The 15,894-nt window shown below is 38.1% G+C and overlaps 1 protein-coding gene across 1 annotated transcript in view; it reads left to right on the top strand.

Annotated features, from left to right (window-relative positions):
• The window catches only part of Grb14 (growth factor receptor bound protein 14), a 119,973-nt gene that overhangs the window by 38,252 nt on the left and 65,827 nt on the right, over positions 1-15,894 (top strand). The window lies entirely within an intron of this gene.

Below are 15,894 nucleotides of genomic sequence, written 5' to 3' on the forward strand. Positions count from 1 at the left end.
GCTAATTGAATTTTAGAGATTGAACAACCTTTTAGAGATTGAGCAATCATTGATTGATCTCAATGCCTCGAGATTATTTGCTTATGAGAAAGAATGTAAAATAGTTTAAAGCCCGTCCTGGGGAATAGAATGAGCACTCAGCTGGGGAAGGAGAAGAAGGTAATAAGGTTCTGAGGTTTGTGTAGAACTTGTGTGGCTTAGTATTCCCAAGGAAGAATACCAATATGCCTCTTTAGAGGAAAGACCTGGGATGAATGGTTGATATCACCCAAGTTCATGTGTTTATATTCTTACTTCCAATGTGATGAAGTTAGGAGGTAAGATGTCTGCGAGGTCATTAGGTTTTAAGATGGAAAGGGGAAATCCTCATGAATGGGATTAGTGTCCTTATCAAAGTGACTTTAGAAAGCTAGCTTAGTGAAGTCTTGGTAAGAAGTTAACTATCTGCAACCAGATTAGGGCTTCTGAACCTGACCACAGCAGCACCTTGAATTTGGATGGTCAGCCTCCAGAACTGTGAGAAATCAAAGTTTGTTGTTCTCCAACCACCCAGTCTATAAAAACTACAAAAACTGATAAAAACAGGAGCTTTGTTCGAATAAGAACATAGAATCTGTAAAACTCTTCTTGTGGAACTTCATGTATAGCACTTTGTCTAGAATAGTATTTCTTCAAAGTATAAAGATGAGTGCAGTTATAATTTGAACTCAGTACATCCTAGTAGGATGGTTTCCTGTAAGTAAAATATAATAACCATACCCCTGTATAAATAACAGTTGAATACTAATCTTATATTTTAACTCCTGTAAAATCTCTGTAATTGCATGCATTGACCACAGGAGACCTCAGTGTACTGTGATTAGTACACTGAATTTACAGGAAGTGTAATTCGGCTGCATCAAGAGTCATGACTGCCATCAACTGACTGTAATCCAAAAGAAATTTCTGGAATGCTTTTTCTGACTAAAGAATTCTAACAAAAGTGCCTTGGAGGTTTAAACAGAAGCCATCGTTTTCTTAAAATAGCCTTCCCTGCAGCAAGCTGAGCATTCAGAATTATTGCATTGATTTTAGAACCATTTTACTAAAAATACTTTGCAACGCCTCCTCGTTTATGCCAAAAAATAATGGTCTTTACTTTGTCAGTGATCTGTCAAATGGAAAATGATGTCTGAAATTAAAAATATAGGTGTACTTTAACAATTTGGAGTAATGTTCCACATAATGAAATCTACCTGAACGATGCCCGAGATGATCATTTTTGAAGAATTTCACTCATCTGCTGCATCTATATACTGTTATATTTGTTAAATCAGTATCATTATCACATAGTCACACCTCATCAATATTTGAACTTGAGGTCAAAGAACTGCATAATCTCCCACAATGACCGTTAAGAACACTTTCCTCTCTCCACCCCCATACAGCTCTATAATGATACCCACATTTGCTTTTGCAAAGCTTCTGCTGTGACCACAGGCAGAAACAGCCTAGCAGGCCAGATGGTGTGCTGATTTGAGTAGAGCAATTCCTTGGCCCTTGTTTTAACTTGGTAGTTCTCCTTAGTCTGCTCAGGAAAGTGCAATGCAGGAACATAAGGAAACCGCTGTGAAGGCAAGGTACTTTGGCAACATTTCTGCATTTCCTGCCCACTCCTGGTTGGGCATTGATGTTAATTTTCTTATCTTAGTTAAACCATTAAATGAATCATTTAAATAATAAAGTGTTTTTCCTCCTGGTGTAATACTTCAGAGAGGTGGTTGTAGGCTTAAAGCCTGTCACCTCTAAAGAGTTCTAGATCAAAAGCAGATTCCTGTTAACAAACGGTGATGTAAGTGAATCCATAATCTCATTTGGCTTCAATATTTTCAGGTCAGCTGTTATGGTTTGTATCTGGTTATGGTTTGAATCCAAAATGTCCCTCATAGTCTCATGTGTTTGAAATCTTGGTCCCTAGCTGGAGACATGGGGAAATAAAAATTAGTGAATTTTTTTTTATTGCCTTGAATTTCTATTGGAATTTAAACTAATTAGCTGCCTAATTGACCCCTCCTTCCCTTTTTTTTTTAAACTTTATCAATAATACTGTTATTTGTTAGTCTACTGTAAGAGAGTTGGCATATGTAAGCAATGTAACATTATGTCAGTTTCTATATTAAAGACAAGTATGGTAGAGACAATGTAGCTAAACACATTTTCAGAAAAGAGTATCCTAATGTGATTTATTGTTACTGTTATTAATTAAAAGACACTTCTCTTCTCCACAGAAACTAACCTGAGCAGTTGTTTCCTTGAAAGAATGGCTGCCTAGTAGTGCCAGGAATGAACAGGGTGTTTGCTAATGAGCGGTGGTGGTCTTCTCTTGACCTTTCCTTTCTGTTGATAATTTGGCTAGGTATAGAATTCCAAGTTCAAAGTAATTTTGCTACCAGAGCTTTGAAGTTATAAAACTCTTGTCAGATGATATTCAGTTTTGTAAATTAAAAACAAAACAAAACAAAACAAAACATCCAACCCCTGAAATGTGATTCCTATTTATTTGAAATACTTTTTGTTTTGATTTATTTACTGGTTGTTAATCCTTTCCCTGGAAGTCTTGTAGTTTTTCTTTTTAGACAGGATCTCCTTGTAGCCCCAACTGGTCTGGAACTCACTACATAGACCAAGCTGGCCTTAGGCTCACAGAGATCCACCTGCCATTGCCTCCCAACTGCTGGGATTAAAGGTGTACACCACCATGTCTGGCATCTTATAATTTTTTACTTGTTTTTGGGATTATGATACTTCAGTTCAGTATGCTAAAAATTGTATTCTAAAAGAACCCAAACAGATTCCTGTTTTGTTTTTGGTAAACTCTTTTAATCTCAAGCTTACAGTCTATTATTCAGTTTACAGAACATCATGTATTTCATTGTTTTTGGTTTGTTTGTTTGTTTGTTTGTTTCTGTTTTACCTCCTGGATCCAAATTTTGCCAAATACTATGCCAGCCTTGCGGTTTTGAGCACATTAACCTCTACCATCTTTGATCATCACCTGCATTACTTTAAAGTGGAAATTAGAATCCCAAGGGGTCAGGACTCAATATGGCAATTATTCTTTCTCCTTCAGATTTCTTGCCCCTCTAAGCTCATCATTTTGATCAAGGCATGCAAATCTAAATATAGACTTTGCTTCTTAGAGTGATGTCTAGGCTGTTTTTAGAGGGAAGTTATTGGACCCAATTCTGGTTTTCCTCAAAATAGTATTGACTCATTTAGTGCTATGGGTTATATGGTGAGAGGTCAATACCAAGGAAAAGATTTAAGCATATGTACCAATGGGAGCTGGAGTATTAAATGACGGGGTGTCTCAGACTTTGTTGTAAAGTAGACATGAATAAAATCAATATTTTTGTGTCTATAATGTTCCTATGTTGATTCATCTATGAAAGGCTGCCAGGTTCATTTTCCTGGAAGAACAGTTCTGTTCATATCCTACCACCCATTTCTTAAGTTTTCATCAGATCCCGATCGCTGACTGTGATAACATGGTTACTTAGCTTAATCTTCAAGTTGTACAAAAGATTGGCTCTCAAAGCATTCCCTTTGGTGTTCCGTAACTCCATACAGTCTTTCAGCTGAATCCACCGTATTACTTTGTGTTTCCTAGATGTAGCCCACACTGTTGCTGTCCGCTGGAATTTTCTGTGCTTTCTTTTTGCATCAAGGAGATCTTGTATCTTGTTTCCCTTTAAGATCTGGCACATGGCTTCTTCCTTCATTAAGCTTTCCCAGTTTCTGAACCTCCACGTTCTACTTCTCTTGATGCCCCAAAGCACATGAATTACTTGTGCATCTCCTATGCCTCATGGCTGGCTCCTTTGAGGTGACTTGAGACAGAAACTGTTACACTTATTTGTGATCAACTGATATCGAATCTGCTCAGTGAATATGGGGGCTGAGCAAGGAGAGGTGCATGGTTTTGAAAAGAGCAAATGAATTTTGGATTAATATTGTTTTGTGTTTTAGTAGAGCTGAATTGTGTCTCATATTTATTTTTTGGTAACTCTTTTGACTTTAAAAATATTTTGGTGTTTGTTTGCTTGTTTGTTTTGAGATAGGATCACTCTATGTAGCCCTGCTGATCTGGAAATCACTTTGTAGACCAAGCTGGCCTCAAACTCACATATCTCTGACTGCCTCTGTCACCTGAGTGCTGAGATTAAAGGTGTGTGTCACCATACCTGGTGACTTTAAAAGTTTTTATATTATCTATATGACTACTTTTAAAAACATTTTTATAATTAATTTTTTTGTGTGTACATGGGCATGTGGGTGTGTGCGTTTGCATGTGCTGGCATGCTTTGACCATGGCACACATGTGGAAATCAGAGGACAACTTGAAGGAGTCAGTTCCCTTCTTCCACCATGTAGATTTCAGGAATGGAACTCAGGTCTTCAGGCTTGGCAGCAAGCATTTTTATCCACTGTGTCATCTTGTTGCCTGTGATCATTTCTTGATATGCATTGATTATCACAAGTGTGACTGGGATATAGTTGGTAAATAACATCTGTATACATTAAAGGATTCAACACGATGCTTTTAGGTATGTGTACTTGTAATGTGGTTGTCAGGGTCCAGCTAATCTCATTGCCCCTCATAGTTCTTTTGTTTGTGGCCTAGTGGTTCTTCTGAAATGTTAGCTTGGTATGACTGATCTAGAATTGCCTGGATGATGTGTCTCTGGCCTTGCCTGTGAGGGATAATCTTTTTTTTTAAGTATTATTTTTATTTTATGTGTACAAGTATATCACCTGCTGCATGTATGTGAGTGCACCTGTGTGGTGCAATGCTGAGGAGGTCAGAAGAGGGTGTTAGATTCCCCTGGAACTGGAGTTAACAACAGTTCTTAGCCACCATGTGGGTGTTGGGAATCAAACCCAGGTCTTCTGCAAGAGCAGTCAGTGCTCCTAATCAATGAGCCGTCTGTCCAGCCCCAATCTTTCTTTTTTTTTTTTTTTTTTTTTAAAAAACTCTGAATTGACAAGATCTTTTTTTTCAGATGGAGACAATAAACCAGGCAAAAGGGCCATTACATAATGCTAGAATATGGCATTCTCTATAACCCCTGGAGCAAACACTGCCCAGTGGGCAGAACGTTTAGCTGTCATTTTTGCTTTCAAACAATTGCTTGATTCACTTTTCAGTTATTTAACCTACTCCCACTATATGACTCAATCCATTACACTACTGTTTCAAACCACGTTGGCTCATTCCTCAGTCTTTTTTTGTTAATATTTATCTCTATTTAAAACTTCCTTCAATGACGAACTCAACCATGTTTTTATTTCAAAGTATTTGATCCCATGTAGAATTAGCTGGCCTCTGCAGAAGGAAATCATCATGCTAACTGTGAGGGATGATCTTGATTAAGTTAATTGAGGTGGAAAGAAATGCCCATTGAGGGTAGATGCAACGTTCTCTGGGATGAGATCCTAGACTGTATAAAAAAGGGGAAGTAACTGAGCCCAAGCTTTCCACGTTCCCTGTTTCTGACTGGGAATTCCATGTGACTCGTTCCTGAAACTCCTACCGTGATTGCCCTGCCATGATGGAGTGTCACCTCCAACAATGTGTCAAAATACCTATCCCCTCTTACTTTTGTCAGAGTATTTTATGGCAACAACAGGAAAAGTAACTAATACCTGTGGTAAGAACCTTTAAACTGCCCTTTACCAGATTTTTAACTATTGGTTTTTGTGACTGGCTAAAATTTGCTAATAACGCAGGGCCACTCTCTCATATTTTCAAAATAGTTGCTCATCTTTCAGCCTTTTCTGATAAGAATTTGTGAAGAAAAATGAAAATAAAATGTAATACGGTTTGAAACTAAAAATATTGTGTATTTTAAATGAAATTTAAACTATTGGAAATAGTTTGAAAATAAACTGGTATCCCTTGGGATTTCTGGTAATAAATCTGAGAAGTGAGATCTGTCTTCAAATGTGTTGTCTCTTCTACTCCTTTTCCACTGGTGAAATTGAAGATTGGGAACGATCCAGTCTTTAAGTGGCAGCCTTCCTTGTAAGGAATTGTACAACTTGTATAAAGGTGCTAATGGTTTCTTGATAGACAGGAGAATGAGTGGGTAAGATATGGTGTGGATGTCAGTTATATGTGGGTCACAGTTTTCAGAAGATTAGCCGTATACTCTTGTTTTTATTCAGTGAGATGACATTGGTTTTAGCAAATCAGCATATTCCTTTGTGTTTGCCCATTGGTGATGATACTGAAAAGAATACTACTTAGCCTCCCTCCTCCTCCTCCTCCTCCTCCTCCTCCTCCACACTCTTGTTTTTATTCAGTGAGATGACATTGGTTTTAGCAAATCAGCAGATTCCTTTGTGTTTGTCCATTGGTGATGATACTGAAAAGCCTCCTCCTCCCCCCCCCCCCTCCCCCTCCTCCTCCACAAATGACTTCATAGGGACTTATTTCCAATCATGCTTCTGGTAAATGTATAAAAGTTTTCATTTCTTTAAGGAAATGAATGTCTTTTCAAATTGACACAAATTGTTTTTCTTTGTAAATGGAAAAATGTTTGCAGACTATTTCATTTAAAAACCTCATTTTACAGCTAAGGAAGGAAATCCTAAGAGTTGGTAGAGGACCTGGGACCACAACCCAAGTCATCCAGCTTAACACTAACAGTATTAACATTAATAATGATATAGCAATTGGCATTTAAAAAAAGAAATATAATTTAACCAGAGGGAATTTTAGTGCCTTCAATTTTTAAATTGGGGGCTTCCATGTGATTAATGGTAGTGAGAGGGATTTTGCAAGCAGGCTGCTTATCCACAAGAGAACAGATCCTTAGCTCAGGCTCCAAAGATCCTGGGAAGGAGAGAGGATTCATGTTTCCTGGTGCTGCTCTAAGAGATTACAGTAAGGTAACTTTAGTGACTTTAAACAGCACACTTTTAATCATACAGTCTTGGAGGTGAGAACTGTTAATTAGTTCACAGGCCCTGCAGGGCGTCCTCATCCTCTCTGGCAACTTTGAATAGGAGGCAGGGGGAAATCTACCTCCTTACTCCTTTCCTTTACCTCTTCCAGTGCCTGAGGACTGCTAGCATCCTTGGATTCTTGGTCCTCACTTTGGTCCCTGCTTCCATTTAATATCATATTCTCTCTCTCTCTCTCTCTCTCTCTCTCTCTCTCCAGTTTTCTCTCAAAGGATTTCTGTGAGAGCCTTGGAACTGCTTGAGTCATTCAGAATAATCTGTCCTTATCAAGACCATAACTTGGTCACACCTGCAAAGCCCCTTTGACCATGTAAGGTGACATATTCATAGTTTGCAGGGATCAGGACACAGACACGGGGTGGGAGTGTTGTTCAGACTGCTGCAGAGACCAAGTACACTTGGAAGAAAAACTAGAGGGGAGGAGAGAAAAAAATCTGACCTAACTGGAAGGAAGGATGGTAGAACATGTGGAAAATGAGGGTGGTTTGTGTGTCTGGGAGTAAAGACAAGGCATCTTCTACTTCTTTAAGGTAGTGTTTGCTTCACTTGCTTGAAGGAAGAGGCTCAGGGAGGAGTGCCATCCTGACAAGCACACATGCTTTCTCTAGCTCACAGGGACCTGCTGAGAGCCACAACCCCAATGAGTACAGGGACATAAAAATTTCCAACACAGGGTGCTGCTAGGCTTTCTGCCACTGATTGATATGTTGACAAGAAAAGATTAGAAAGGATTCCTGGATTCAAAATTATATGAGATGACCTCATAAACAGTTCTAAAAAGTGTTGATTGTATGTGGTGCCACCTTCCAATGTAGAGTACATGCTGAAGAAATGGCTACCAAGTCATGGAGTGTACAGCATGCAAACACTAAATAACTGTTCAGGAGAAAACAATGCCCAGTACGGCTCTTAGGAAGCCATTGAAGGTTTCTGAGAAGAGCTCACTGGCTCTCTGTTTTTATTGGATTCTTGTCCTTTAGCTTCAGTACCCTTATAGATGACAGAAAGTGATATACATCAATACAGATACATTAAAAGAGCCATATATGAAAATGATACAATGAATCATACTGTTTTGGACAACATATGCTAAAGTATACCAATAAATAAAAAATAGCCTTGTCATGATTTTACCTCTTTCAGTCTTCTTCCCTAGAGATTAAGATTGCTAAAAACCAAACAAAAAATTGTTTATAGATTGTTCTAAGTCTTTTTCTACTGGCTTATTTACATTTATGTATATATATTATATATATACATATGGGTGTTTGTTTTATTTTATACAAGTGGGGGTCATGCTGAACAACTACGTGATAATTCTTTTTGTTTTAGCAGTATGCCTTGGCTCTCTTTTGCTAATCTGCCACTTACCTTTCTTTGTTGCTGTCTAACATTCCATAGTCTGAGCACACTGTTTTATTAGTACATGACGTTGTGGTGGTTTGAATGAGAATGTTCCCACTAGGGTCCAAGTATTTGGATACTTGATCCCCAGTTCATGGTGGTGGTTTGGGGAGGATCATGGAACCTGTAGAGGACATGATCATGCTGGAGGAAGCAGTTCCTGAGGGCAGGCTTTGGGAGATCCCTATGCCTGCTTTCAGTCTGCCTCTCTCTGCTTCCTGTGCCTGCTTGAGGATGTGAGTGCTCAACTTGCTGCTCAAGTCTGTTTTCACTCTTACTCAATAGAGATGGTTTAACACTGTGAATTTTGCAGTCTTAGGACAGTTTTATCAATACATAATACATAATATCTTTTCATTTTGTTTATATTTCAAAATATTTCACTTTCCATTGTATTCTTTGATAGAACATTGAGGAGTCAAACTTTTCAGATGCTAGGACCTAATCTTACCCTATGATTTTGTTAGTGAGTTTTCCTTTTATTATAGTGTGTTTAGAGGTAGATAGCTGGACTCCTTCCACTATTAGAATTGCTGGGATTTCATGTTCGACAACAAATGAGATTATGTTTTAAAAAACATTTTATTTTTATTTATTTATTTATTTATTTATTTATTTATGTATGTATGCATTTATTTATTTATTTATTTATTTATTTATTTATTTATTTATTTATATTTATGTGTATGAGTGTATTGCCTGCATATGTGTAAGGGCACCTCGTGTTGTACAATGCCTGAAGAAGTCAGAAGAAAATGTCAGATCCCCTAGAACTGAAGATATGGATGGTTGTTATCTGCCATGTGGGTGCTGGGAACTGAACCCAGATCCTTGGCAAGGGCAGTCAGTACCCTTAACCACTGAGCCATCTCTCCAGCCCCATGTTTTTTTGGAGCGTTAGTGCTCCATTGTTGGCTTACAAGACCAGAGTAATTATTTATACTACCTGGACGGAGTTATGATTGTGTTCTATAGTTCCTGTTAGGGGTATGAAAATTAAAATAATTGAAAAATATAGAATGGAGGCTACTTGGAAGATAATGATGAATGGGTGTTTGACGGGTTGGCCACCAATTCATGTGAGGGTGAATAGATCAGCTACTAGGATTCAGAATAGGCATTGGCTAATGGGTCAGAAGGTCCTGCTTCATTGGGCTGAGGTATGTAGTAGGGGGAGGATGGCTATGATTAGGATGGATAGGATTAGGGCTAGGACTCCTCCTAGTTTACTGGGGATGGAGTGTAGGATGGCATAAGCAAATAGAAAGTATCATTCTGGTTTAATATGTGGGCATGTGTTTAGAGGGTTTGCAGGGGTGTAGTTGTCTGGGTCTCCCAGGAGGTCAAGGTAGAATAGAACAAGGTAAAGTAGGACGAGATGAGGATTGGGGCCCCTAGGATGTCTTTGATTGTGAAGTATGGGTGAAAGGGGGTTTGTCTGCATTGGAGTTTAGTCCTGATAGGTTGTTTGAGCCTGTTTGAAGGAATAGTAAGTGGACGATGACTAGGGCAGCAATAATGAAGGGAAAGATGAAGCAGAACGCGAAGAATTGGGTGAGTGTGGCTTTGTCGACTGAAAACCCACCTCAGATTCATTCTACTAGTGATGTTCCTATGTATGGAATTGCTGATAATAGATTTGTAATAACCGTAGCTCCTCAAAATGATATTTGTCCTCATGGGAGAACATATCCTATAAATGTGGTTGCTATTACGGTAAATAATAAGATGACACCAGTGTTTCATATTTCTATGAAGTTGTATGACCTGTAGTATATTCCTCGATCTACATGTAGGAATAAGCCAATGAAGAATATAGATGCACCGTTGGTGTGGAGGTAGTGGATAATTCAGCCATAGTTTACATCTCGACAGATGTGGATGACTGATGAGAAGGCTGTTAGGGTGTCAGTCGTGTAATGTATGGCTAGAAATAATCCAGTGATAATTTGTAGTCCTAGGCAAATTCCTAATAGGGAGCCGAAATTTCATCATGCTGAGATGCTGGAAGGTGTTGGTAGGTTGATGAATGAGTGATTAATAATTTTAATTAGGGGGTGGGATTTGCAGATGTTTGTCATTAGGGTTTCTATAGTTGAATTACAACCATTATTTTTCATGTCATTGGTCTTAGTTAAGTGCTATGTAGATATTATGTCTAATAATGTTTTTGTTTTAAGTGTAGTTTTGGTTGTTAGTTTTGTAGGTTTATCAGTTAAGCCTTCGCCTTAAACTCACTTCTTGAAAAGAAAATATATTCTTTGATTTCACCTTAGGGTTTAATACAGAACAATAAGCTCTGTTTTGTTATGTTAGCCTTTTTAAGTTTCTTTATATTTGTATCTAGTCTTTAATCTTCTTGTGATTCACACTTGAGAGGGTTGGCTATCAATAGAGTCTATCAATAATGTGTTTCAATCTGGTTCTCCTTATATGCACATTTGCTTAACAAATGTGTGTTAGATATTCACACTCGTTTTCCTTTATTGTAGATTACACCATTCAGCTTTGCAATGTTTTCCTCTTATTTGTTTAATGCTTTTTACCCCAAGTTCCCTATTGCCTGATATCGGCATCTGTTTCCCGTCCTTCCTTCTTTCCTCTCCTCTTAACCTCACAAGGCTTTGTCTATGTGTTTGAGAACAAGCAGATGATCTTTATGATTAAACTAAAACTTTGTTTCCTTTTAATAGTTGAGTTTAGCTGTAACATTTCTAAGACATTGTGGAAGTCTGATATTAGTATTATTTTCTATTCTGTTTTACAATTCATAGAATTTTGAAACAAATCCAAAACATTCTTCTTTCTTAATTTGTGCTCATTTTTTAATGAGAAAAGTTCATGTTTTCCTTATAAGCATAATAGTGAACTGTAGAATAATAATAGAGAAATCCTTAAAAGTCCTTTAAAATTATCACTCCTCTCCGAAGGTCAGTAATAAAGCTCATATTTGTTTTCATCTGCTGTTTTCTACCAGCTGATTTTAGCATTATAAAATCAATTACTTAAAGTTCTCCTGTGAGTGCTGGATTTCAGTCACATTGATCTTAGGGAGGGAGGGAGCCCGCTCATGTGCTGTGCACCACAAGCTATGTTCTTCCTTCAGTTTAATACCTTTTAGAAGGTGTTATCATTTGCATGCAGTCGTGCCTCATAGTATTTGCATTTTATTGTGACAACATAATCATACACTTGTTTGGACTTAATCTAGAAATAATCTCATTGTTTACTCCAGACCTGTTGCTTCTGTCATGTGTCTTCCATCTCGTGATGACTACAGTTTATCATTAACAAATTCAAGAAAATCCCACAAGAACAGGGCTTTATGTTTTATAAAATTCTAAATGTTGTTACATTTATCATTAGTGAGTTCATCTGTTTATGAATATCATTTATCTTTTCTTTCTTAAAGATTTTCATCAGCATGACTCTATCAGGTTAGCTACCAAAAGGAATCCACTGAATACGGGTATTGAGTGTTGCTGGAGACAAATACAAAACAGATGGATTTCCTCTCCCTCCTGAGGAACTCTAGAACTTTTCTACTTGCTGTCCAAAGAGTTTAACTTTGGTAGAAAGCATTATGGCATTAAATTTCTCTGGGACTGTATGACCTTTTAGTCTTAATGTTTTTATTAGCATATATTAATTATGTAAAGTAATGGGTTTCATTATGACATTTTCATGCACGTACATAATGTATTTCAATCATATTCACCCCATTACCCTCTCTTGTTACACTCCTACTGATTCCCTTCTTCTTCCTACTAACCCTCCTCTCTCTCTCTCTCTCTCTCTCTCTCTCTCTCTCTCTCTCTTTCTTCAGTCACTAAATAATGTTTCATTATCATTGCTAGGAGCATGGGTGAGGGTTCATTTATAGGCACATAGGCATTTTACCAGTGGCTGCACCATTGAAACCATCAACCATTAACTGCATATAAATCCTTAGGAATGAGTGTGGCCCCAGAGTTCCTCACCTCCTTCCCTGCTTGACAGGATGTTGATGGTTCAGTCTTGTGTAGATCTTGTGTAGGTAATCACAGCTACTTTGAGTTCAAGAATACAACATCTATGTCATGCACAGTCAGTGTCCCACCTTCTCCAGTGTTTATAATTTTTTGCCCATTCTTCTGTGATGTTCCTTGAGCAGTGGAGGGGGTGATATAGATGTCCCATTTATAGCTGTACATTCAACAATCACTTATTCTCAGCATTTTGACCAGTTATGAGTCTCTACAGTTATGCTAGCCACTTCAAAAAGAAGCTTCTTTGCCTAAAACTGAGAGCATCAGTTTTATGTATATGAGCATAAACAGTTACTTAGAAGACAATTTGACAGGAATATAATTTTGTGGCTTAAAAAAAACCGTCTATTTTTTCATGTATGTATACATGTTTATGTGCACCATGTGCCTTTAGGTACCTGAGGAGGCCAATGAACGCCAGACCTCCTGGAATGTAGTAACTGTGTAGATCTTGTGTAGGTTGTGAGCCAGCTGATATGGGTACTGGAAATTGAACCCAGCTCCTCTGCAAGAACAGTAAACATTCATAATTGATGAGTCATCTCTCCAGACCATGTGTTTTTTTAAATTACTCTAATCCCATTGATTTTCTATGTTTTAGAAATTTTTAAAATTTATGATTTCTCCAAAAGCATCTTTTAAAATACAGTCTCATGATAAAAAGATGAGATGTCTGTCAAGGCACAGGGATTATTGCATATGAGAAATTGAAAACATTATAAGAGCCAGAGAGGGTTGATGATCACAAGGAAACAAGAGTCTTCCAGACAGCTGGTTAATTGCTCAAATGAACTCACAGCAATGGTGACAGCATGCACAAGTCCTATGCAAGCTCAAACCAGACAATATCCCAGCATGGACATGGGGAAGTGGGTAAGAAATACCAATCTAACTTGAGGAACTTTTGGCAATTGATAGCTGCTACGAGGGGGAGCGACAGTGTCTAACAGGGTTGGAACTCTTGGTGGACCTGTATTAATTACTTTTCTGTTGTTGCTGTGATAGAAACACTGACCAAAGCAACTTACAGAAGGATGAATTTATTTAAGCTTATACTTCCAAAGGGGCAAGAGTCCATCATAGTGGGAAGGCATGGTGGCAGAAGTGGCTGGAAGAGGACCACAAGCTAAGCTCTCACATCTTTAAGCAGGCACAAGAAGCAAGAGCACCAACTTTAGATCTGGCAAGCTTAAGAACTCTAAGCCTGCCCCCAGTGATGTATTTCCTCCAGCATGGCCACAACTTCTAAGACCTCCCCAAACAGTGCTACCAACTGGAGCCTATGGGGGACATTCTAAGACCTCCCCAAACAGTGACACCAACTTGGAGCCTATGGGGGACATTCTCATTCAAACCATCACAGACCCACACTGAAGGACATTTGGGGACACAAATCAGACTCCATCTATATATGAGAGTACCTTAAATTGGGCAGGGTGCAGTGGGGGAGGTGTGGATAGGGGAGGAGATCTAAATCCCATCAAAGTATATTGTATGAAAATCACAAAAATTCAATAAAAAATAAAATAAATTAAAATTCAATAATTTATACTGTGCACAGAGAGCACTTTGCCAGGCATTCTTGAAGGAGAAGAGGAAAAAAGAACCTGGGTCCCACCAATAAAGACTGAATTTTCTTTGAGCAGGAAAAACTGAGGCCTGTGATTGGCTTACATTTATCAAAGCAATGTATTGAGTACAGGCTCAAATATGAGAAGTGGGCATAAAATGTGCCAAACAAGGGCTGATATGACTCAGATGGAAGATGATTTGCTGGTGGAGTGAATTTTGATTTGGGTCTTTGAGAGAGATGACACACTTGGATATTCAATAAGTTCTCTCAAATGGTTAGCACAGTAGCATAATGTGCATGGCTGGATAAAGTGACAAGATAGCTAAGCAGGTGAAAGTGCTTGCTGCCAAGCCTGGTGATCCGAGTTAGGTCCTTGGGGTGTACATGGTGGAAGGAGAGAACTGACTCCTGCAAGTTATACTCTGATCTCCACATGTGAGCATGGCATTTGTGCACCCTCCCATAAATGAATGAGTGAATGAAGAAGTAAATACTAAATGTACTGAAAGTAGAAGGGGGCTATTTGGGAGAAGGAAGGATATGGTGTGAAGGGAAGGTGGGGGATAGGAGAGAGTAATGGGGGTGAATATGGTCAATGTAAATGTCATTATACAACCATTGCTTTGTATAATGAATATATGCTAATTAATTTTGCCTTGATAAACTTAATTGAATAAAGACCAAATTGATGCCCCCAAACTAGGTTCTGTCAGAGGGGGACACTAAGCTTTAAAATTCAAAGTAAGGAATCCTGGAGTTCTAGTACCTTTTTCTTTTGAGGAATATGAGATATGAGATCACTTTGCACAAAAATGACTCTCCCAGCTGGAGATATGGCTCAGTGGTTAAGAGCACTGGCTGCTATTGCAGAGGACTTGGGTTCAAATCTTAGTACCCACATGATGGCTAACAACTATTGGTAACTCCAGTTCCTGGGGATCCGACACCCTCTTCTGACCTCTACAGGCATTGCATGACATAGGGTGCACTTACATGCATGCAGGCAATATACACATAAATAAAAATAAAATTTAAAAAAATTTTTGAAAAATGACACTCCAGTGTGAAGCAGTAAGGCAATCCCAGGGAGAAGCAGTCTGAATAATGAAATGGAAAGTGTGTGTCTGGGTGGCAGACGCTGCTCAGCTACCAATCCCATCACTATCTACAGATGGGCGTTCCTCTGCTGCCGAACGCTGGGAGTGGTCATTCTGTGGTCTTGGCTGAGAAATCCTGAGAAGGTTCAACAGACCTTGGCCAGAGCAATTTCACAATTGTGAAAACTCAAGATTAATTTTTATATGTAATGTTTGGTCATTTTGGAGTGTTTCATTCTTTATTAGATACTTTTTTGTTAGAGATTAATATTTGTTTATTTGTGAACTTCCTCTAACCACCCCCTAAATTAGAATATAAATTATAGTTATTCTAATAGAAATGTAAAATAGTTATTAAAAGTTTAAGAGATTTGACCAGCAGCCATTTCTACGTGTTTTTTACAAGTGAAATATGCTAAATTATACACATTCCCTGCTTTCTATAAACATGCTGAAGATTCAGATATTTTGAATTCAGCTTTTCTATTTAGCATTGTTTAGTTTGATTGTTTGAATAATGTTTGATAGTTAATGCTCAATAGTATGTGACATCAAGAGTACCTGGTAGTTTGACAACATAAAAATTTTAGCTGCTTGGGGCATGAAATATATCAATATGTATTAAAATCTTATACTGTAGCATCAACTAATACTTTATACCCATTGTAAGTCAGGATTATTTTCTGTCCCTCATATCAGATGTTGCAGTTAGACTAGTCGTCGATTTTAAGGTAGCATAAATAAATTTGGTTCATTTACATAGTTACATACTTTGAATGGGCTA

Source organism: Nannospalax galili, unplaced genomic scaffold (assembly GCF_000622305.1).
Source record: "Nannospalax galili isolate Female #2095 unplaced genomic scaffold, S.galili_v1.0 scaffold514, whole genome shotgun sequence".
Taxonomy (NCBI): Eukaryota; Metazoa; Chordata; class Mammalia; order Rodentia; family Spalacidae; genus Nannospalax; species Nannospalax galili.